The sequence below is a fragment of the Macaca fascicularis genome, chromosome 4, assembly GCF_037993035.2.
Source record: "Macaca fascicularis isolate 582-1 chromosome 4, T2T-MFA8v1.1".
NCBI lineage: Eukaryota > Metazoa > Chordata > Mammalia > Primates > Cercopithecidae > Macaca > Macaca fascicularis.
In genome coordinates this window covers 25764267-25789699 of record NC_088378.1, presented here as the reverse complement: position 1 = coordinate 25789699, position 25433 = coordinate 25764267, and the positions used below count along the sequence as shown (strand labels likewise).

The following is a 25433-nucleotide window of genomic DNA, read 5'->3' as shown; positions in this document are numbered from 1 at the left end:
ATACAAACTACCATCAGAGAATACTATAAACACCTCTATGCACATAAGCTAGAAAATCTAGAAAAAAATGGACAAATTATTGGACGCATACACCTTCCCAAGACTAAACCAGGAAGAAGAAGAATCCCTGAGTAGGCCAAGAACAAGTTCTGAAATAGAGGCAGCAATTAATAGCTACCAACCAAAAATAGCCCAGGACCAGACAGATTCACAGTTGAATTCCACTGGAGGTACAAAGAGGAGCTGGTACCATTCCTCCTGAAACTATGCCAAACCATAGATAAAGAAAGACTTCTCCCTAACTCATTTTATGAGGCCAGCATCATCCTGATACCAAAACCTGGCAGAGACACAACAAAAAAAGAAAATTTCAGGCCTATCCCTGATGAACATCGATGTGAAAATCCTCAATAAAATGCTGGTCAAGAGAATCCAGCAACACAGCAAAAAGCTTATCCACCATGATCAAGTCAGCTTCATCTCTGGGATGCAAGGCTGGTTCAACATACACAAATCAATAAACATAATTGATCACATAAGCAGAACCAACAACAAAAACCACATGGTTATCTCAAAAGATGCAGAAAAGGCCTTCGCTAAAATTCAACAGCCCTTCATGCTAAAAATTCTCAACAAACTGGGCAGTGAACGAATGTATCTCAAAATAATAAGAGTTATTTATAACAAACCCACAGCCAATATCATACTGAATGGGCAAAAACTGGAAATATTCCGTTTGAAAACCAGCACAAGACAAGGATGCCCTCTCTCACCACTCCTATTCTACATAGTGTTGGAAGTTCTGGCACGGGCAATCAGGCAAGAGAAAGAAATAAAGAGTATTCACTTAGGAAAAGAGGAAGTCAAATTGTCCCTGTTTGCAGATGACATGATTGTATATTTAGAAAACCCCAATGTCTCAGCCCAAAATCTCCTCAAGCAGATAAGCAACTTCAGCAAAGTCTCAGGATACAAAAATCAATGTGCAAAAAATCACAAGCATTCCTATACACCAATAATAGACAAACAGAGAGTCAAATCATGACTGAAAATCTAGAAAATCTAAACCATTCACAACTGGTAAAAAGAGAATAAAATACCTTGGAATACAACTTACAAGGGATATGAAGGACCTATTCAAGGAGAACTACAAACCACTGCTCAAGGAAAGAAGAGAGGACACAAACAAATGGAAAAACATTCCATGTTCATGGTTGGAAGAATCGGTATCGTGAAAATGACCATACCGCCCAAAGTAATTTATAGATTCAATGCTATCCCCATCAAGCTAACATTGACATTCTTCACAGAATTGGAAAAAACTACTTTAAATTTTATATGGAACCAAAAAAAGAGCCTGCATAGTCAAGACAATCCTAAGCAAAAAACAAAGCTGCAGGCATCACGCTACCTGACTTCAAACTATACTACAATTCTACAGTAACTAAAACAGCATGATATTGGTACCAAACAGATATATAGATCAATGGAACAGAACAGAGGCCTCAGAAATAACATCACATATCTACAACCATTTGATCTTTGAAAAACCTGACAAAAACAAGCAATAGGGAAATGATTCCCTATTTAATAAACAGTGTTGGGGTAAACTGGCTAGCCATATGCAGAAAGCTGAAACTGGATCCTTTCCTTACATCTTATACAAATATTAACTCAAGATGGATTAAAGACTTAAATGTAGACCAAAAACCATAAAAATCCTAGAAGAAAACTTAGGCAATACCATTCAGGACGTAGGCATGGGCAAAGACCTTATTACTGAAACACCAAAAGCAACGGCAACAGAAGCCAAAATTGACAAATGGGATCTAATTAAACTAAAGACATTCTGCACAGCAAAAGAAACTATCATCAGAGTGAACAGGTAACCTACAGAATGGGAGAAAATTTTTGCAATCTATCCATCTGACAAAGGGCTAATATCCAGAATCTACAAAGAACTTAAACAGATTTACAAGAAAAAAACAAACAACTGTTGGGAACAAGCCCCCCAAAATCTGGCCATAAACTGGCCCTAAAACTGGCCATAAACAAAATCTCTGCAGCACTGTGACATGTTCATCATGGCCATAATGCCTATGTTGGAAGGTTGTGGGTTTATGGGAATGAGGGCAAGGAACATGTAGCCCACCCAGGGTGGAAAACCACTTAAAGGCCTTCTTAAGTCACAAACAATAGCATGAGCGATCTGTGCCTTAAGGATATGCTCCTGCTGCGGTTAACTAGCCCAACCTATTCCTTTAATTCGGCCCATCCCTTCGTTTCCCAAGGGATATTTTTAGTTAATTTAATATCTACAGAAACAATGCTAATGACTGACTTGCTGTTAATAAATATGTGGGTAAAATCTCTGTTTGGGACTCTCGGCTCTGAAGGCTGCGAGACCCCTGATTTCCCACTTCACACCTCTATATTTCTGTGTGTGTGTCTTTAATTCCTCTAGTGCCACTGGGTTAGGGTCTCCGCTACTGAGCTGGTCTCGGCAAACAAACCCATCAAAAGGTGGGCAAAGAATGTGAACAGATACTTCTCAAAATAAGACATTTATGCAGCAAACAAAAATATGAAAAAAGGCTCATCATCATTGGTCATTAGAGAAATCCAAATCAAAACCACAGGGAGATATCATCTCACACCAGTTAGAATGGTGACCATCAAAAAGTCAGGAAACAACAGATGCTGGAGAGGATGTGCAGAAATAGGAACGCTTTTACACTGTTGGTGGAGTGTAAATCAGTTCAACCATTGTAGAAGACAGTGTGGTGATTCCTCGAGGACCTAAAACTAGAAATACCATTTGACCCAGCAATCCCATTACTGGGTATGTACCCAAAGGATGATAAATCATTTTACTATAAAGACACACACACATGTATGCTTATTGTGGCACTGTTCACAATAGCAAAGACTTGGAACCAACCCAAATGCCCACCAATGTTAGACAGGATAAACAAAATGTGGCCCATATACACCATGGAATACTATGCAGCCATATAAAGGATGAGTTCATGCCCTTTGCAGGTACATGAATGAAGCTGGAAACCATCATTCTCAGCAAACTAACACTAGAACAGAAAACCAAACACTGCAGGTTCTCACTCATAAGTGAGAGTTGAACAATGAGAACACATGGACACAAGGAGGGCAACATCACACACTGGGGCCTGTCAGGGGTTGGGGGTGGGGTAGGGGAGGGATACCACTAGGAGAAATACCTAATGTAGATGATGGGCTGATGGGTGCAGCAAACCACTGTGGCACATGCATACCTATGTAACAAACCAGCACGTTCTGCACATGTACCCCAGAATTTAAAGTGTAATTTAAAAAAATTTTTTTAAAGAATTTTAAAGTTAATAACAATTATGCTTTAATGAAATAGACACAAGATCACAATAATGATAACCACATAAAAGATGGTTCAAATTTAGCTTAAAATATACATGAACTAAATTTCAGGAGGAATTTATCAAAATGTTAACATTTTTATCTCTGTGTGATGCGATTATGGATGACTTTTATGTCCTTTTTTCTATTTAGTTTCTTCCTCCACAGTAAGAATATTACTTAAATAAACAGAAAGCCAAAACACACACACACACACACACACACACACACACGCACACAATAAAAATGAGCTTAAAATATGTGGTACCGAAAGATTTTTCTTTGAACAGTTGCACAAGCAAAGACAGTACTTAGTAGTAAAGCCTCTAAGGAAAACGTGGACATCTCAGCACAGATGGCAGGATAAAAATGTAATATGGGGAGCACAAGAAATATGCAGACTGAATCAAAACAGAGACAATTCCCTTAAGTAGGTGAGCTTTTAAAAATTGGGCACAGAAACCATTCATTCATACCAGATCTTGCCCAGAAGCATTGAAAGAAAAACAGTGGAAGACAATGACGGGGATTTGGGAAGAGGAGAATGAGAAGCCAATGCCCTGCTGCCTGCCACCCTTTATCCACACCTGCCTCTCTCCTCTGCCCCAGGGCTCCCAGCAGCAGGCTCAGCAGATGCATTAGGTCCAAGCGACACAGTTTGAAAAATCAACAACATCATCTTAGGTTAGATCTACTATCAGTCACTCCCTATTAAAGATGAGCTGGAAATTATCAGAATCCACAGTATAATCTTTGTGGTTTACTACATATGAAAATTTAAGAAAACTTATGCTATTCTCATGACACTAAAGCTTGGTTTATTAATTGTCCACAAATTTATTCATCCTGTCTGTTAAAATCTTATTTAAAAAATATTATTTGGGGCCGGGTGTGGTGGTGCACGCTTGTAATCCCAGCACTTTGGGAGGCCAAGGCAGATGGATTGTCTGAAGTCAGGAGTTCGAGACCAGCCTGGCCAACATGGTAAAACCCCGTCTCTACTAAAAATACAAAAATTAGCCAGGCGTGGTGGCATGCACTTGTAAACCCAGCTACTCAGGAGGCTGAGGCAGGAGAATCACTTAAACCCGGGAGACAGAGGTTGCAGTGAGCCAAGATCGTGCCATTGCACTCCAGCCTGGGTGACAAGAGCAAGACTTCATCTCAAAAAAAAAAAAAAAGTATTCAGCCGAGTGTGGTTGGGTGGCTCACACCTGTATTTCCAACACTTTGAGAGGCCAAGGCAGAAGGACTGCTTGAGTCCAGGAGTTCAAAAACAGTCTGGGCAACATAGAACCCATCTCTAGAAAAAATTAAAAAATTAGCCAGATATGGTGGTGTGCACCTGTGGTCCCTGCTACTCAGGACACTGAGGTAAGAGGGAGGATTGCTGGAGTACAGGAATTTGAGGCTGCAGTGGACTATAATCACACCACTGCATTCTAGCCTGGGCAATAGTGAGACCCTGTCTCATAAAAATAAATTTAAAAATTCATATATATATTATTCTAGGTATTAGCATTTATAGGTACTTGGCCTAGAAGGATGCTTCCTGATCGTTAGAGTTACCCAGAGTAAGAAAAACAGAAGGAATACATGTGAGTGAATCTGACAAAAGCTGTGGGACTGAGATGTCAAGTCAGTTTTGGCTTGAGCACACTTGGTTGTACTTGACATGAAAGGGAAAAGAGTTCTTCCTGTGTCTGGCCACAGTGAGCCTGGACAAGGTTGTATAATGATGGCAGCAATCAGAGCAGCAGCATGAACCCAGTCACATTGTATCAAAGCTGAGCTTAATCTAGCAACTGCAGCTGCAGTGAGCAGAGGTTTGGAGAGAACTGAAGCACTTGGATAGATCTTGCTTACTGAATCTATTAAAACTTTTCAGAGATTTCAGCAGCTGGCCTTTCCTCATTATGGTACCAATGGCTGCAGTAGAAATAAATGTGGACATCTCTTTCAACTGTATGGGAAACAACAGCACAGAAGCATATTCTAGAACTATGCTGCCCAATGTGAATGGAGACCTGGGTTCTGAATCTGCCCCACTATCTCCATCTCTCCCAAGCAGCCCATGTGATGCTCAGTATGCATGAGGACTAAGGGGAAACATCGCAGGCTGACCCGGGGAGGAGGAGTCATCTGCGGGTACAGCTATGCCCAGTGGCACATTAGCCACACCTTGCGATTAAGCGCTCAAATTTTGGCTAGTTTGAATTGAAGTGTAAAGTACACATCAGATTGCAAAGACTTAGCATAGAAAAAAATGTAAAATATCTCAATAATTTTCGTATTGATTACATGTCGAAATGACTTTTTTGATATTTTAAGCTAAATAAAATATATCGGAACAATATAGTCAGGATGGACAAAGTTGACCCGAAGAAAGCTAAGGGCAAGATGTCTACCTATGCCTTCTTTGTGCAGATGGGCAGAGAAGAACATAAAAAGAAAAGTCTAGAGTTCCCTATTCATTTTACAGAATTTTCCAAGAATTGCTCTGAGAGGTAGAAGACAATGTCTGGGAAAGAGAAGTCTAAATTTGACGAAATGGCAAAGGCAGATAAAGTACACTATGATTGGGAAATGAAGAATTACGAAACAGTTAAGGAAGGCAAGAAGAACCCTAATGCCCCCAAAAGGCCACCATCTGGATTCTTTCTGTTCTGTTCAGAATTCTGCCACAAGATCAAATCCACAAACCCTGACATCTCTATTGGAGACGTGTCAAAAAGCTGGGTGAGATGTGGAATAACTTAAATGACAGTAAAAGACAGTAAAAAGCAGCCTTACATCACTAAGGTGTCACAGCTGAAGAAGTGTGAGAAGGACGTTGCTGACTGTAAGTCTAAAGGAAAGTTTGATGGCCCAAAGGGTTCCACTAAAGTTGCCTGGAAAAAAGGTGGAAGAGGACAACAAAAAAAAATGAGGAGGAAGAAAAGGAAGAGGAAGAGGAGGAGTAAAAAATTTAAAAAACTCTGTCTCCTTGTGAATACCTTAGAGCAGCAGTCTCCAACCTTTTTGGAAACCAGGGACCAGTTTTGTGGAAGACAATTTTTACACGGATGGGTGGGGGGATGGTCTTTGGGATGATTCACACACATTACATTTATTGTGCACTTCATTTCTATTATTATTACATTGTAATATATAATGAAATAATTATACGACTCACCATAACGTAGAATCAGTGGGAGCCGAGAGCTTGTTTTCCTGCAACTAGACAGTCTTTCTGGGGCTGATGGGAGGCAGTGACAGATCATCAGGCATTAGTTAGATTCTCATAAAGAGCAGACAACCTAGATCCCTTGTATGCACGGTTCACAACACGGTTTATTCTCCTATGAGAATCTAATGCTGCTGCTGATCTGACAGGAGGCGGAGCTCAGATAGTAATGTGAGCCATGGGGAGTGGTTGTAAATACAGATGAAGCTTTGCTCACTTGCCGCTCACCTCCTGCTGTGTGCCTGGTTCTTAACAGGCACATAGATAACATAGACTGTTATCTATCTATGGCCCAGGGACTGGAGACCCCTGCCTTAAAGTAGGGGAGAGCTGTAACTGACACATCTCCTATTTGAGAAGTGTCTGTTGCCCTCATTAGTTTTAATTACAAAGTTTGATTACGATCATATTGTTGTCTCTCAAACTAGAAACTGTTCACATGAAGTGGCCAAGTGGGTCTAGAGCAACCTGAAACTGTATCAAAGTTGTACATATTTCCAAATATTTTTAAAATGAAAAGGCAACTTCATGCTCCCCTCACTCTGTGTGCTTTGTTGTTAGTGTGATCAGGCCTTTAAAGGTGCTTCTGGCATTTTTTTTTTTTTTTAATTTGGAAGGTAGTGTTAACTACATGGTTATTGGCTAGAAATCCTGAGTTATCAACTGCATATATCTATAGTTTGTAAAAACAACCAAGACAAACTCTTGATGTTCTTTGTTTGACGTTCGGGCTGTGGTGGAAGATGCCTTTGGGAGTGGCCGTAGCTCAGGCTGTGCACTATGAAGCTGGGCCTGTTGACTGCACTGTGCATTCATTTCACTTCAGGTTGTCTTGTTTCTGTATCTAATGACACAGCATTCTACTACCATTCCTAGCCGTGAACAAAAGGTGGTCAGCTGGCTTCAGAAGTGTTTACTTTCTGTTTCTGCTTTTTTTTTTTTTCAGTTAAGTGTGGTAGTTTTTAAACCATTTGTTTTTAAACTGTAGAACTTTTCATTGTCAACAAAGCGAAGACTCACTGCATCAATGAAAGTTCAAGAACCTCCTGTACTTAAACATGATCGCCAACATTCTGTTTTTTCTTTTTTGTATGTTTAGAATGCTGAAATATTTTTGAAATTAAATAAACAGCATTACGTTTTAATAATACATTACTAAAATCATTTTCAACGTTTCTCTGACCGTTTTTTAGGTGTGGATACTAGAAAATTTTAAATTATACATGTGGCTTGTATTTAAGAAACTGGCATTAAGTTTCTACTGGACAGCACTGCTACAGAGCAAACAGAATTGGGACTGCTGTTGTTAGGCCCTCAGGTCTTATTTGAGACTTTTGTGGAGGGAGGATTCCTTGTTTTACGAATGGAGAAAACACAGCTTCATCCTTTTGAGTTCTTGATATTTCATTTGGGGTTTGAGTTTCTTTTTGAAAGCAGGAAATACCAGTTACATTCCATAATAAATGATGGAGATGTGGACTAACCCAAGAATGAACCCAGAGTGAGCCTCTGTTGGCTTGTGCCATGGTTAGAAACTGCATTGAGTCTTTTGATCAAACCGATTCTGTTTTGTTGCCAATATGAAAAGGAGAAAATTATCTAAACAGATTTCAAAATAGGAATGTGGATATTGACTATCAAAATGAGCCTAGGAATACACCATATCATTGAGAGCTGGTCTGAACTTTTATCTAGGGATATGTTCTCTTTCATTTAGGTCCAAACTTCTATGCAGAATAATTTTATCTGAAATTGAAGATTAATCTTCCGAAGTCTATGAATTCTAACACAGCATTAAATTATATATTTCTTCAAGAGTGTCTTCATTCATCATTTACATACATTTTGAGAGTCTGAGTAACATAACAGTAGATTCTAAGATGGAGTTTACATTATACAGTCCCATACTTAAAGGGCCTTAGCATTTTCATTTGTTTATTCAACAGATATTTATTGAGCACTTACTATGTGCCAGGCAGTCTGCCAGGCATTAGGGGTGCAATAGGAATCAAAAATAGAATAAGATCACTGATCTCCTAAAAATTACAGCCTACTGTGGGAGGTAGACATTTATCAAATAATCACATGTGAGAGGTCTCAGAAGCAGGGAGCAGGGAGAATTCAAAGCTCAAGTGGAAGGATGAATTGTAGACAGGAGGAAGTACAGCTCCTCCAAATGTAACAGGAGAAGTGATTCCCTGAATCCGGTTGGCTGCAAAACAAGTCAATGTGTTTGACATAAAGTGTGTGAGAAGAGAGCAAAACTAGCTGGAACGCTTAGTATATTATTTTACAACTCATCATCTAGGCATGGCTAGTTACTCAAGGTAAGGTTTAATTTAAGATAATGTCCAAGATTTAGAAATAGACTCATCTGTTAGTAAATTGCAGGTTTGGGGTGGCAAGACACATAATAACAGTAGGAGACACTTGGCAGTACAGACAGGCTTGTCATCACCATCTAGGAAGTCTATGATGTACAAAGACTAGGATTCTGTACTGGCAGAAACCCTTCAGCAGACCCAAGCAGCAAGGCAGGATACCATTGCAAAAACTCAAAACACAGGTCCAGATAGAATTCTAGGAATTGAGCATACAGAATGTGAGGACATGAGGAGTTGGAGAAGAGAGAGATAATGACACTCAAGATAAAAACTCAGGTTTAGGAGTACTGTGATCAGAAATATTCAGAAAAAAGCCTTTATTTGTAGAACACTGTGGCAGTCCAGTGGCCACGACTGGCCATATCCTGGGGTAGATTAGCAAGTGTAATCCTGCAATACCATGAGCAGGATGAGCCTGTTAGGGAGCAAGGCTTACTCCCAAGTTCCCCAAGGATGTGGTACTTTAAATAGGTTTTAAAGAAGACTTGTGATTTAGAAAGTTGGAAGTTGGTAACCATGGTCAACACCATGTATAATAAATGCATTATCACTTTAATTCTCATAACACTTATACATTTATATATGTATAAATATATTTGTAATATAAAACATACAATATAGTGTTTATATTTTTAATATACAAACCAAGATTGTAAAATATGTACTTTATATTTTCTAAATATGTATTTTCTAAACCATACACACACACACACACACACACACACATATATACACATACATAGCTTAATAAATATTCAAATTTGGAGTAAAAATTATGCATAAAGGCATTTTAATGATTTTAAAATTATTCATCATTAAGGTAATTTTTTACAACAGAGCTATCACTAGTTTAATGTTACATCTTTCTTAGCTATGATTTTACACACAAAATTCTTCCAAAGACTTCTTCAATAAAGTGAAGTTCTTTAGGTAACTGGGAATGCTGTGAGGCACCCAAGAGTGGAGATTCATCCTGTTGCCCCATCCCATTTTCAACTCTCCCACCGCTCTCCACCCACTATGCATCAGCAAAGTACACTGGACCTTTGTCATAAGCCTCTTCACAGAGGTATGAAAGCCAGAGGGAGACAGAAAGAGGATGAGAGGGAGAAGGGTATATTAACCATGTTGCCAGCTTCTGTAAGCTTGAAACTAATTCAGAGTCTATACCCTCAACCACCTCTCTTATCTCACACTCCAAGCCACTATACACCTGCTGTAATCACCTTAGGGCTAGATGCCAGACAATTAGGGACAACCTACACGCCCCAGAACTCACTGGAATTTTCAAGCTCTCCCATTCTAAGCCTGATTGCCCTGCCTTGCCCATTTTTCCCATAGAAACCATGGTGAAGGCTCATGGACACCAGTTTTCCCCTCTCCCTCTGCTTCGGGACCAACCCTGGCACTTCCGCGTGTGGCCTCTGTGGCATGACCTATATTCCTTCTCTTGGAATCTGAGAGTATAATAAACCACCTTTTCAATGGCAGTTATCTCCTGGTCTGTTGGTTTTACTATGCCTTAATAGTAATAAAATCTATTAAAACCAAAAGGAGATAGGAAGAGGAACAAGGGCCATGGTTAATGACTGATTCTAGTTACTTTAGTTGATAATCTGCATGTTTTTATCTGCTTTGTTGCACTTGAGCAGGGCAAGACAGTTGTCTCCCCTCAAAGTCACAAAACAACAGATCTAAGAAGTTCAGAGGACACCAACCAGGATGAACATAAAAATTCTTATACTTTGGTATATTACATTCAAGATGCAGGAAAACAAAGACATAAAGCAAAATCTTGAAATAGATGGGAGTGAAGGACTAAGGAAAATTCTCAGGCATCTCTGTGGGTGACACCTTTGAGATAGAAAAAACAGGTAAGAAAATCTTCCATGCTGAATTCAGCCCTATATTCTTTCTCATTTCTCTATAACCTTCTCCACAGAATCTGCCAGTACCTAGATCCAGGCTTTATTTGAGACCTGGATTCCTATATCTATGCTTTCCTTAAATCTGATGAATTCATTTTTTCATTTTCTTCTTCTTATATAGCTTGAGTACTGCTCCATAACACTTTTTAAAATATTACTAGCCGGGCACAGTGGTTCATGCCTATAATCCCAACACTTTGGAAGGCTGAGGTGGACCACTTGAGCCAGGAGTTCAAGACCATCCTGGACAACAAAGGGAGACTCCATCTCTACAAAAAAAAAAAAAAATTAAAATTAAAAATTAGCTATTCATGTTGGTATGTTCCTGTAGTCCCAGCTACTCAGGAGGCTGAGGTGGGAGGATCATTTGAGGGCAGGAGTTCAAGGCTGCAGTGCTATGATTAGGCCACTGTACTCCAGCTTGGGTGACGGTGAGAACCTATCTCAAAAAGAATAATAATAAAAATAAAAATAATATCACTTCTAGGTTTGGTTTTTTCCTCTGTCACTGATTTTTTACTCCTTTGGTTACTTAAACATTTTTAAATAATAAGGTAATGTGGTTTTCTTGCAGAAGACTAAGAAAGTTGAAACAAAGTCATCTATGATCCTATAGTCCAAAGTTATTCACTGTTAGAAAGTGATGTTTTCCAGTGTATTTCTGTCTAGACATAACCATACCTCTTCTGTCTCGAAGTGTAACACATGCTATTTTATACCTCTGAAATATTCTTTCCTCACATTTTAAGTGCTTTCAGCAACAGTAGCTGAGCATGGTGATATAAACCAAAAAGAGCTACCACCTTGGCACATAATACAGGACACCCCTATGGCCTGGCATGTATATATAACAGCAAGAATACGTCAGCGATGGTACATAACCACTGTCCATCAGTTTATAGGCTCAGGCCTTAACATCAATATTGTGTGTCAGGGAACAGCAGTGGCAGAAGGAGTCTAATTGGGCAGATAGTTTCCTTTCTGCTTAGTGTTGGAATCAGGGTAAGTGTCACCCTTCCTAGGGTTCTTGGATATTTTTTCTTCTTTTTTTTTTCTTCTTCTTTTTTTTTTTTTTTTTTTTTTTTTTTTTGCCTAGCAGGGAAAGCCAAGTTGGGTCTTAAAGAAAGATATCATTTTGTTTTGTTTTGTTTTCTAAAAAGAGGTACAGGGGAGTAAACGATTGATTGGTGGTGGAGGTAGGGTGGAGATGACTATATTATAACCATATTTGTGTCCTTAACTTTGAAACAAGTCATGCCGGTTCCTAGTCGGTGCATGCTCTTAGTATCAGTAGAATGCATTTTTAAAAGCCAAATGACTATCCCATCAAAACCTAAGCCAAGTGCAATGTTGTCTGGTTTTGCCTTTAAAAACAAAACAGATTTTTCACTACTTTCCAATGCGAGCACTAGCTTAACAAACTAACAAAAATTGGGAAACTTCCTTTCTTTCTTCAAATGCTTCTTAACTTCATTTATTCATCTGGGCTAAATTTTTTGTGACTTTTAGAATTACAAGAGAAAACACATAAGCCTCCATTAAACAGACTCACCAAATAACACTTCAATTAACAACAAAGCCAGTATTATGGTAAACAAGCCATGATATATAATATGCCTAATTAACTTCAGTAGATACAATTATAAAAGATCTCTTTCATGACCCTGGTTGATAAATGTTTAAAGCTATTTACCTGCTTTGCAAATGGACAGTTTTCTATTCAGAGGCTACAAAAAAATTAATTAAATTTAAAAAATTTTAGTAACTGTCATTGTGGAAGGAAAAACCACAAGACATTAAAACTCTTCAATAGAGCCTCTTGTTTTCTAGCGAATTTTCACAAGTATATTGCCTTTTTTGTAAGCTGTCATAGTATAACTTATTTCACCCCTGAGGCTGTCACTTTTTCTCGTGAAAAAGTACAACACAGCTAAGATTTTCATGGTGTACCCAGTTGTAGATTAAAAAAAAAAAAAATCATGTTCTTAATTATCTACAATTCTAGGAAGAAAAGCAACTACTGTGATTACTCAGGGAACAGAAAATCCTCTCTGTGTTCTTTCTAAGCAACATTGCATAAGATATAAAGAAGAAAACATCTATTTTATTTTGAAATAAGCATCAAAAGAGCTTGCCTGGTGGGATTATAAAAGAGTTCAGTTGGGCTGAGAGTTGCTTAAGCTGGAAGTGCCACACTGTAAGGGAGGGAACAGAAAGAACAGCAGTCCTTTCAGGGGATTACAGGGCAGTGCTGTGAGCCTGAGAGGCTGCATTCAGCTACTGGCTGAAACAAAGGCAGAGCCAGAGCTACTCTTAAGTGGAGGGAGAGTGAATAAAGAAAATGCCTGGAATTCAAAAGCTGCCTCTCAACTGGGATTCAGGATTGTTCTTTTTGTTTCCTAGGCATCAAGAAATCTACAAATGTTTGGAAAATATGTATACTTTTGAGGTGAGCTGAATATGGCTGGGACTTCTGCTTATCTAGTCTTCAATCTCCAATCTCCTCAATTAGAAGAGGAAAAATAAAACAGACAGAATGAAAAAGATTGCCATGAGGGAAGTTTCCACTTAAAAAAAAAATATGGATTGTAATAGAGGTCAAAACCGAGCTTGAACCTCCAAAGTATTGGGATAAGGCTGTGCACTGTGGCTCATGCATGTAATCCCAGCACTTAGGGAGACCAAGGCAGGAGGATTGCTTGAGACCAGGAGATCGAGACCAGCCTAGGCAATAAGTGAGACCTTGTCTCTACAAAAAATTTAAAAATTATCGAGGTGTGGCTGCACTGGCCTGTAGTCCCAGATACTGAGGAGGCTAAGGCAGGATAATCTTTTGAGCCCAGGAGGTTAACGCTGCAGTGAGCTATGATTGCACCACTACACTCCAGCCTGGGTGACAGAGTGAGACTTTGTCTCCAAAAAAAAAAAAAAAAAAAGAAACAATGGTAGGTGTGCTCCTGATTTTGTTCAGTGTTGCCCAATAAACAATCCTTTGTTTGAAGTCTTGCCCATGTCTACCTCTGCCATAAGACTTTCCCAGGCATCTCAGCTCAAAGTGATCTAGATTCATAGCACTTATCGCTAGTATTGCACATATGGCACCAAATACTTATGGCCTTGAATTTTCATTGAGATATGTTGGATTTGAATTGAATTTGAAACATTCTAAGGGAGAATTCCAGCAGAAAATTGTGAACTTAAGTCTGTCACTCAGGAAGGGTGCAGTCTAGAGATACAGAGATATAAAGGTGAAAATCTTCAGAAAATAGGTGGTAACTGAAACCAGAAGATAGAACAGGAGTACCTAAATAAAGGTCTGTAAAATGAGGAAAGAAAGTTCAGAAAGAATTCTTAAGAACATCATTACTTAAGAAGTACATAGTAGAAAAATTAGTGAAAGATAATTGTAAGACGTCAGAAAGAACGGTTAAGATGGCAGAAAGAATGGCTGCTTTATGCAGGTTTTTAGTTTCCCCAAAGAGCGAGGTATTGTATTGTTGATTTCTGTGTTTTCCAGGACACCTATCATAATTTTATGCGTGTAGTATGCCCTCAATATTTATTGAACAAGACATGAGGAATAAACACATATAAATATTGTTCTTAGTTCTCTTTTGATTGTTCTTTTCTTTGCATCAACACCAGTACCACTCCTATTCCAGCGTATTTATCTCACCTTTCAGAAGATATTGGGTAACAGCAGGGGGCCTGTTAATGGAGGACTCTGACCTCTAGGGGGAGCTCAAGGAGAAGAGTACTGAATGAGGGTCCAGACAGTCCTCACTGGGTCACTGTAGTAGCAGATTGAGCTTTTGGTGAATTACGAAGGGCTAAGAAGGTCCTGCTTCCACATGGCTCAATCTTTAGTTCTTTTGAAATCATACCTGTCTTTAAATGTCACATGACAGTAAGCGAATCTAGGCTTAAGTCCCTCGTGGAAAAACTTTCCTAACATGGAAAACCTTTCCTAACATGGAAAACCTAAACAAAATGCCAGATAGGATCTATGGGTTAAAATAATGGCCAAAAAACTACATATAGCCACTGAAATGTTTGGCCCAAGGTGTGTGTGTATGTTCAATAATTTGAATAACTTTGGAACAGGCATAAATTTACCACTCTGCCACAGCCCTAACACTTCTTTCACCTAATACCTGCCCCACTTCACAAATTTATTTCTTACCTTTTTGGTCTCTGTAGGCATTTGAATTTGCAAATATTGTTGAAATTTTTAAAAGTATATTTTTCCAGGTTACATTCTCCAGACTTTCATGGTTAAGATGTAAGTTCAATGTCTCCTAAATTCCCGCATTCTTCACCAGAAAAACAACAAATTGAATTCCTTTCTCTGACGACTTGTTTGATTCCACATAGAGGTTGGCAGAACAGGCAGATGATTCTGTGCACAGGCCACAGAAATTGCTGCAGTCCGTCCTAACTCTTTTGCTTTGGGGTTCCATAACTTCCCTTATTTTATCTACCTCACCAGAGTTGAAATTATGGGAGTATCCCTTTTGAAGAGAATAAATCTGAATCCTTCTTTTGGTTGTGAATCACTACTGTCACCAAAAATTCAATAGAAAGGACAAAGAAGAGCTGAAAACAAAGTATCCAGGACTACGTGTAGGTCCAAGCTTGTTTTTCTTACACTTGAAAAGAAAATAAAGCGTACTGAAGTGAAAGCCCTTCTCCATAGTTCTATGATCAGATCCAAGACAGGAGACTTCACATCTCGCACAAACGAGCGTTCCAAAGCAGGAGGGATTAGACAACCACCACGAAGCCGGCACACTGCCACTGGGCTGGATTTCCCAGGGTAGGAAAACAAGCTCTTCTGCTATCCTAAAAGCACAAATATTTCAAGTCTCACCATGGGTAGCCAAGAAAATAGAGGAGAAAAGAGTCTTCCAAACCGTAAACCACCTATTTGTTTGAGGCATATTTTACAAGCTCAAGAAATCCACTGTTTGTCTTATCAATATAATCAGAAAAACAATTCATGAAATGTCTACCATATGTTGGGCTCTGCACCTGCACAGAGGTATAAGACAAGGACCCTGCCTTCAAAAGGAGATCGTCTAACATTGTTGGCAGATGCGGGTTGATTTCCTGTCTCCAGCCTGATCTACAGCAGTATTTTGTTTTGAAATCCATTTACTTGAGAGCATTATGAACCAATTCATTGGTCATAAGCTCTATAGTAAGAATAATATCTAATATTAGCTCCCAGGTATGAGACATTCCAGGCATATTTTACAAGGGTGATTTTCAGGGTCCCATGGCAAAGATTTTCAATGGATTTGATCAAAAGTCAAAAGCAGCCCTTTCACATGCTCTTGCTGAGGAACTTGGCATTGTGACTGTACCTAATTGAAAGGCTTTGTTGGCTGAAGTGTGCTGGCCTTACGCCCAATCACAGGACCCCTTGGAACAATTAGTAAGGCCATTAGTTTGCATGCCTAATCCCAAGTGACCTTGTATGAGTCCCCCTCTGTCTTGGGATTTGCAGGTCCCATGGTTCAGTCCCACAGGAGAGTGAGATGTTAATCCTGCTTTTTTCTCTCTCTCATCCTTACAGATTGCCACAGGCCACTGACTGTCCTATAAATGGAGACTGAGTCTTTTTTTTTTTTTAACTACTTGACAATAAAGTCTACATCAGAACATGTTAAAATTACAGGTGTTATTAACTTTGAACATCAATCTCACTATAATTTTTACTTTGGGCCTTGATAATAGCTCCTTCTCCCTTTTTATTTACTTTTTATTTTATTTTAATTTTTTGAGGCAGGATCTCATTATATTGCCCAGGCAATATAGCTCAGTAGCTATATATAGTTCAGTAGCTCAAACATAGCTCACTGCAGTCTTGACCTCCCAGGTTCAACTGATGCTTGTGCCTCAGCCTCCCATGTAGCTGGAACTGCAGGTGCGTGCCACCATGCACAGCTAATCTTTTTATTGTTTTGTAGAGACAGAGTCTCACTCTATTGCCAAGGCTAGTCTCAGACTCTTGGGCTCAAGTAATCCTCCTGCTTCGGCCTCCCACAGTGCTGGGATTACCACAGTGTTGGGATTACAGGCACGAGCCATTATGCCTGGTCTCCATCCCTTTTTAAAAGAAGCTTTATTAAGACATGCTTCAACTATAGTTGGTCTAAATGCTTAAAATTAATTTTAATTTTTCATTAATTATTTCTTCTTATTAAAGTCTTATTACATATTAGATTTGTACTTTTAGTGGCTACAGAGTGAGTAACCAAGTGAAGAAACTAGTTGTACTAAATACACCTACTGTATTACTTAATCCCTCAGAAAGTAACTTTATATTCTTGTCTTTAAAAAAGTAAAAGCAGACTGGGCACAGTGGCTCACACATGTAATCCCAGCACTTTTGGAATCCTAGGTGGGTGGATCGCTTGAGCCTCAGGAGTCTGAGACCTGCCTGGAGAACATGGCAAAATTCCATCTCTACTAAAAACACATACATTAGCTGAGCATGGTGGCACACATCTGTAATCCCAGCTACAAGGGAGACTGAGGCACTGGCATCACTTGAACCCTGGAGGTTGCAGTGAGCTGAGATCATGCCACTTAACTCTAGCTTGGGTGACAGAGGGAGACTCCGTCTCAAAAAATACATAGATAAATAAAAAATTAAAAAGCAAAAGCAAAACAGAGAAACAAACAAATAGGCCCAATACAGCAAGCCTTTAAAAGCAATTTTTTAAAGTTTTCTATAAGTAAAAGTAAATCCTGGGCCAATACAAATTATCTAAACCTCATTCCTCTATTGTATGGACTGGCTTTGACAATTCCCTCTGGTCAAATTATTTCCAGTTCTACAGAAAATACTTATAGAAAATTAGCTTAGAAGAAGCAGAGGAAAACAGTTCTCTATATCAAATAAATGTGTATGATTGTATAAGATAATTAGCAGATGTACTGTAGCAAAATTGTAGGTTCAAAGTGACGGGAGCTGACTTTAAACCAGGGTTCTCAAGGATCTCCTTGATGAGAATGTTCTCTCTCCCTGAAGCCTGATGGGGGTTAGAGAAGTTTGACTCACTATTGTCCTTCTGGGAACTGAATGGGGCCATGTGATAGTGACCACTGGCATAGAGAGTCACTGCCATAAATTTCAGATATGGATATGAACTGTCATGAATTAGACCTGTTTAAAACTTGTGAGGAAGGGGTCCCAATTTAAGATCAACTGGGAAGCATGGGTTTGTTTGAGAAGAAAAAAGTGAAAATTATGTCATGATTTTTCAAGTAGAATTAAAATTACTAGTTTCCATGAACACATGTCTTTCTTAAAAATACATTTAAACATTTGTTTAACCTGAAACAAATGCAGAAATGGCAGGTACTTTATTTTCTTGCAACAAATAACCACAGTTTTCCCTGCAATATTCAAAACTCATTATTTGTGCAATAGCTGGTAGACTTACTTCACTCCTACATCCAGCTAATAGAACCCCTTTCACTCCCCAGCCTGCTAATAGAACCCAACTTGTTCCCCACTCTTTGCCCCACGTTCCCCCACCTGTAAAGGGCTAAGTTTGAACCAAATATGGGTCACGAAGACCTATACATCATTAGAGAGACTTCATATTACTAGCTCCAAAAGTCTAGCTTTGTAGCCAAGCTTCTGTAGTCTACATGCATCAATCTTTGCTATTTGTAATACAAATTAAGTATTGTTCTTACTGTTCTTATTTTAGTGCCAACTTTTAAAAGATGTCTAAGTTTGGCAGAAAAAAAATCAAATCAAAATCAGTAAAGAAAATCTAGCTTCTTAATTGAAATGGACATAGAAGAAACTCATTAAATGCTTATTGAATGTTAAAAAACAAAAAAGCTAAATAATACCATAAATGTTTCCTCCTTTTGGGTAATATAATCAGGAGTAGTAACATAAGAAAAGACCCTGGCCGGGCACGGTGGCTCAAGCCTGTAATCCCAGCACTTTGGGAGGCTGAGGCGGGCGGATCACGAGGTCAGGAGATCGAGACCATCCTGGCGAACACAGTGAAACCCCGTCTCTACTAAAAAATACAAAAAACTAGCAGGGCGAGGTGGCGGGCGCCTGTAGTCCCAGCTACTCGGGAGGCTGAGGCAGGAGAATGGCATAAACCCCGGAGGCGGAGCTTGCAGTGAGCTGAGATCCGGCCACTGCACTCCAGCCCGGGCGACAGAGCGAGACTCCGTCTCAAAAAAAAAAAAAAAGAAAAAAGAAAAGACCCTATAGCAGAATAACATTTGCTGATATTTGTTGTATATTATATCAAGAGATGCTTGCAGATATGGTGAAAACTAGGACACTGTTCAAATAGCCAATTAATTTAATATGTAAAAGGATTTTCTGCTTTTAGTGTAATATTTTGCACTTCTTTTTTAAAAATTTCATAAACTACCTTTCCAAGAGTTGAAACATTACATCAGAAAAAAAAATACATAAATCAAACTCTGATGTATTACTTATTAGCAAATAGATAGCCTAATAATGAAAAATTTCCTTATAAAGATTGCCTGTTGAGTTTTTCACAGAAAGACTAACATGTCTTTAGTCACAGATGTGTATTCCCTATGGATAAAAAGCAGGAAACATGTTTCTGAGCACCTTTTATCGGTTCTGACACATCATTACTCCTGCTTCTTCAGAAGTACCAGAGGATGTGACTGAACGCACCCTACCTCACTATAATTAGTGTCCTTATCTAATAAAGGTGCTAGGTTTCTCTATCTGGACTCACAGCATATTTATTGAAGGGCAGGATGGGGTACTGTCATCAAGTTGGTTTAGAGATCATGGCCACCCTGTACTATTTTAGAGATTTTGATTCACTGATATTCAAGGTGACAAAAATGAAAACCATTGGTTTGGATTTTTAATAACAACACATGAAAAGTGCTGTGAAATAAATAATAAACTATAAGAACCTCTGAAATATTTGGTCAGTTGTTTTTATGAGGCCATGAAAAGTAAACCAGAAAAAAAAATAGCAAATACACTCAGCTTTTGCAAAGCCTAAATACATAAACTTTTAAAAAATATTTTCTTTTCTTTTGAGACAGGGTCTTGCCCTGTCACCCAGGTTGGAGTGCAGTGACACAATTACGGCTCACCATAGCCTTGAACCTCCAGGGTCAAACTAATACTCCTACATCAGCCTCTCAAGTAGCTGAGACTACAGGCATGCACCATATGCCTGGAAAATCTTTTTAAAAATTTATTGCAGAGATGGGGATCTCGCTATGCTGCCCCCACTGGTCTTGAACTGCTGGCTTCAAGCAATCCTCCTGCTTCATCCTCTCAACGTGCTTGGATTACATGCATGAACCACCATGACATGACCAGTCACATAAACTTTTTGATAGCCTACCTGAAGTAGGTCTATTTTCTTGTACCACAGTCATAGAACTTTTAATTTGGGACTTCTCGTTTCTGCATCATGGTTATTATTGTCACCCTTCATCATGAAATTTCTCCCTAACACTTTTACTCTTGTCACTACTTTCAACTTTTCTGACTCATCTCAAATCTCATCCACAGACAGTGAACTGGTGTTCCTAAAGTCCTCAAACTTGAACTTCTGGATGCTTGCTCTTACCCCAATGACAGCAACATGGTATTCAACAGATCTCCCTGCACCCACCCCAGTTTCTTCTCTGTAGAAGAAGATTAGGAGATTTTATAGGAATACAGTAGTCACTAGCCACATGAGATTATGGAGCCCTAATCTGCATTATGATGTGTATACTATCTATTGTACATATGTGCAATATATGTGACTACTCTATATTGAGAATGTGGCTTAATTATATTGTATATATTGAGTATATTACTATGTGCTGTAAGTTGTAGGATGACAGGCCGAGCGCAGTGGCTCAAGCCTGTAATCCCAGCACTTTGGGAGGCCAAGACGGGCGGATCGCGAGGTCAGGAGATCGAGACCATCTTGGCTAACACGGTGAAACCCCGTCTCTACTAAAAAAATACAAAAAACTAGCTGGGCGAGGTGGCGGGCGCCTGTAGTCCCAGCTACTCGGGAGGCTGAGGCAGGAGAATGGTGTGAACCCAGGAGGCAGAGCTTGCAGTGAGCTGAGATCCGGCCACTGCACTCCAGCCTGGGCAACAGAGCAAGACTCCGTCTCAAAAAAAAAAAAAAAAGAAGTTGTAGGATGACTATAGTTAACAATAATATATTATGTAATTTCAAATAGCTAGAAGGAGGATATTGAATGCTCCCAACACAAAGAAATGAGAAAGCCTTGAGATGGATATACTAATTATCCTGACCTAATTACTATATAGTGCATGTATTAAAACATCACTATGTATCTCAGAAATATGTACAATTATTACATGTCAATTTTCTAAAAAGAATTTTTTGGAGTGATATAGCTGTTCTGTATCCTTCATTTATGGATGATTACATGATTCTATACATATGTTAAATTTATAGAACTATATATCAGGATGGGCATGCTGGCTCATGCCTGTAATCCCAGCACTTTGGGAGGCTGAGGTGGGAGGATTGTTTGAGCCCAGTTCAAGGCTAGCCTCAGCAACATGGTGAAATCCTATCTCTACAAAAATATAAAAATTAGCTAGGTACGGCGGCACAGGCCTGTAGTCCCAGCCACTTGTGAGGCTGAGGTGGAAGGATTACTGAGCCTAGGGAGGTCAAGGCTTCAGTGAGCCTTGATCACACCACTGCACTCCAGCCTGGGTGACACAGTGAGACCCTGCCTCAAAAAAAAAAAAAAAAAAAAAAAATCAAAAGAAGAACAACAAAAAAATCTTACTGTTTCAACTTAATGAAAAATTATCTCATTAATCAAGTTGATTAAAAAAATAAAACTTTAGGTTGGGCACGGTGGCTTACACCTGTAATCCCAGCACTTTGAGAGGCTGAGGCAGGCGGATCACAAGGTCAGCACTTTGAGACCAGCCTGACCAATATGGTGAAACCTTGTCTCTACTAAAAATGCAAAAGTTAGCCGGGCGTGGTGGCGCACACCTCTAATCCCAGCTGCCTCAAGAAGCTGAGGCAGGAGAATCACTTGAATCCAGGAGGCAGAGGTTGCAGTGAACCGAGATCACGCCACTGCACTCCAGCCTGGGTGACAGAGCGAGACTCTGTCTCCAAATAAATAAATAAATAAATAAATAAATAAATAAATAAAACTTTAAAAAGTAACGATTGCCATATATACACCTGTACTAGATTTTGAGTACTATTCAAAAAGTAACATATCTCAGTCATTTTAATATTAATTTTTAAATGCTAATTACATGTTGAAAAATATTTGCAATATATTGGCTATATTACTTACATTAATAAAGTTGTTTTTACCTGTATATTTTCACTTTTTAAAATGTGGCTACTAGGAAGTTTAAAATTAGCTATGTGACTCACATCATATTTCTACTGGACAGCACTGGATTAGAATATGAATCCCTGGATACTATATCCCTATAGTTTCAAATATTCCTTCCTGATTCTGAATCCTTTTGATATTTGTGGCTCATGTTTTCACTTGGACTTTTCGTCTCTACACAGTCGGCTACTTCTCATGTCCACATTGTAAGTTTTAGAGGCCTTCTTAAACTTATATTTAGGTATTCAATAAGCATGTAAGGAATGACTATTTGGTTCCAGGGAGTCCGTCAGAAACTGTAGGTAAATTGGAGGCTGGAGTATATTCTGGAAACTGCAAGTGCCTCCCTGTGGCTAGAGATAAAGATGCAAGAAGGAAGGTGATAAGATACAATGCAGCCAAGGCAGAGGAACCCCATCAGCAAATGGCTTATGTGAAACTATGGAGTTCAGCTTTTATCCCGAAGGCAGTAGGTAGCTTTAAATGAGGGAGTGACATACTCAGGTTTACTTTTTTAGAAAAATCAGATTATAACACAGCAACAAAACAATTAAATAAAAAAATTAAAAGCTTGAATGTAAGCAGTGGCAATAAGGATATCTAAATTTGGATTTAAAGGATGTACAGAGTATAAAAGATATAGAACATGTTAACTCTTTAGATATGGAAAGTAAGAGAATGGAATAGGTCAAGGATAAGAGCCTGCCTGAAAATTCTGGTTTGGAAAATTCAGAATGCGCAGATCGGGGAAACATACATTTCAAGTGTGATATATTAAATCTGGGCTTCTGAGAGGGCACACAGGTGGAACTACAGGTAGTCAAAGGATACAAAAGTAGGATAAGCAGAATTAAACTCTGGATCAGAGGTATAAATGGTATCAGAACTTAGGCATTGAGAAAAATCAACTTGGGATAGAATGAAAACTGACGACACAAACTCTGGGGAACTTTTTTTTGAGAAATACTAACAATAAAATACTTAAGGTTCTATATCTAAATATGTTTGTACAAGAAAAATCCAGAGGACTGTATGTTAAAATGTTAGCTGTAGTTGCTTCTGAGTGTGGGGTTATGAATAAAGTTTCTTTTATTTTTGGGGTTGGTATTATCTTCTAAATTGTCTATAATATATATGTATTAGTTATGATACTTTCCATGTTTGAAGCCATGTGTCTTCAAACAATACAGAATGCATAAAGCAAAAAGATAACATTTTCCTTCAACTTCCTCCAATCCCACAACCATGTCAGAGTCAGTGTTCCAAGTTTAGCTTGTATTCTCTGTGCACTTTTCCACTGTATTGGCAGATTCAAAAAAGACAGATAAAGAAACATTTTTGTGGCCGGGTGCGGTGGCTCACGCCTGTAACCCCAGCACTTTGGGAGGCTGAGGCAGGTGGATCACCTGAGGTCGGGAGTTCAAGACCAGCCTGACCAACATAGAGAAACCCCGTCTCTACTGAAAAAAAAAAAAAAAAAAATAGCCAGGCATGGTGGCGCATGCCTGTAAACCCAGCTACTCGGGAGGCTGAGGCAGGAGAATCGCTTGAACCCGGGAGGCGGAGGTTGTGGTGAGCCGAGATTGCACCATTGCACTCCAGCCTGGGCAAAAATAGCGAAACTCCATCTCAAAAAAAAAAAAAAAAGAAACATTTTTGTTCTTTATGTGTTGTGTTTTGGTTTTGTTTCATCCTAAATAGATCTGAGCACTCTCCTCTTCTTTATCTACATTCTCCAAATAGATGATTGCTTATGGTCCCATGATGCCAAATCTTTCTATATGGATGGTGACACCTAGATTTAGATGTTAAAGACATGAATTTTACTGAGAGCTCTAGACTCACTCATACTGGTTACTTATTTGGCATTTATACTTGGCTAGGTACTAAGCACCTTAAATTAAATACATTCAAAACAGACTATTTGATACCTGTTCTGTCTTGTGGCCACAAACCCCAAAAACCATTCTTTCTCACCTCAGTAAGGGGTATTTAATTTCTCAACTTCACAACTAATGCATCGGCACAAACTGTTGTCTCTACTACTCAAATATATTCTGTATCCATCCACTTTCTCCCATATCCACTGCCATCACCCTAGTTCAAATCATGTTCACTTGTCTGGATTACCTACAGTGGACAGTCTACATCTCTTCCACTAATGTCCCTTTAGAATCCATATTCCATGCATATAAGTGACTTGTAAAAATGTACATCTGTCATCTTACTCTTTGATTAAAAATGTTCTATGGTTTCTCATTACTTTTAGAATAAAACCTAGACTCTCTACCACAGCCTGCAAATACTTCAATGTCATGTGCCTCCACCTCCATCATTCTGGGCACACTGGCTCTCCCTCTGTTCCTAAAACACAGCAATTCATTGTGGCCAACAGACCTTTGTGTTGCTACTCCATCTATCTGAAAAGCTCTTCCTCCAAATATAAGTCAGTGTGGCTCCTTCTCAAATTCAAATCTAAACTCCAATGTTACCTTCTCAGTGAGTTCTTCCCTGGCTCTAAAGTTCCTGCTTTGACCCGTTATTATACATGATTTTATTCACTTGAAGTTTTGTCACAAATCATTACTATCAGAAAATGGTCATTCATTTACTTGGGACCAGGACCAGGCTTTTACCTACACTACAATTTATTAAAGGCAAAGAAAATGAAGTCTTTTTTTCTTGGTCTGTTAACTAATGTGGTCTTACTCATGAGCCTGTCCCCAACCACACCAGCTAGTAGCAAGGAAAAGTGAAAAAGAAATTCTATGTAGTATATTTCACTTTAAAACTTAATTCAATCCAAGGATTTAAATCACCTTTAGATTTGTTTGATACAATTATTTCATTTTTTACATGACTTCTGAACTCCTTGCTTTCCTCAAGTTGGAAAAGGGGGAAGTATTTATGTGTCATCATAGCAATACGGAAAGGGAATTTCCTGGCCTCATGCTGGTTCTTGGGTAACTCAAGCATGTTTAATGAATGATTATTATAATCCCAGAATTGTTCTAAGTTGATTACATGCATTGCTTAATTTAATCATCACAACTCTGTGAGGTAAACACAGACAGTTCCTGTCCTACAATAATTTAT

The 25433-nt window shown here is 38.9% G+C and overlaps 1 long non-coding RNA gene across 1 annotated transcript in view; it reads right to left on the bottom strand.

Moving 5' to 3' along the window:
- Window positions 1–6750, bottom strand: part of LOC102139483 (uncharacterized) — a 125928-nt gene extending 119178 nt beyond the window's left edge. The window contains exon 1 of the long non-coding RNA XR_001489937.4: window positions 6584–6750. This is a non-coding gene — a long non-coding RNA (uncharacterized lncRNA). The remainder of the gene's footprint in view (window positions 1–6583) is intronic.
- Between the last annotated feature and the right edge of the window lie 18683 nt (window positions 6751–25433).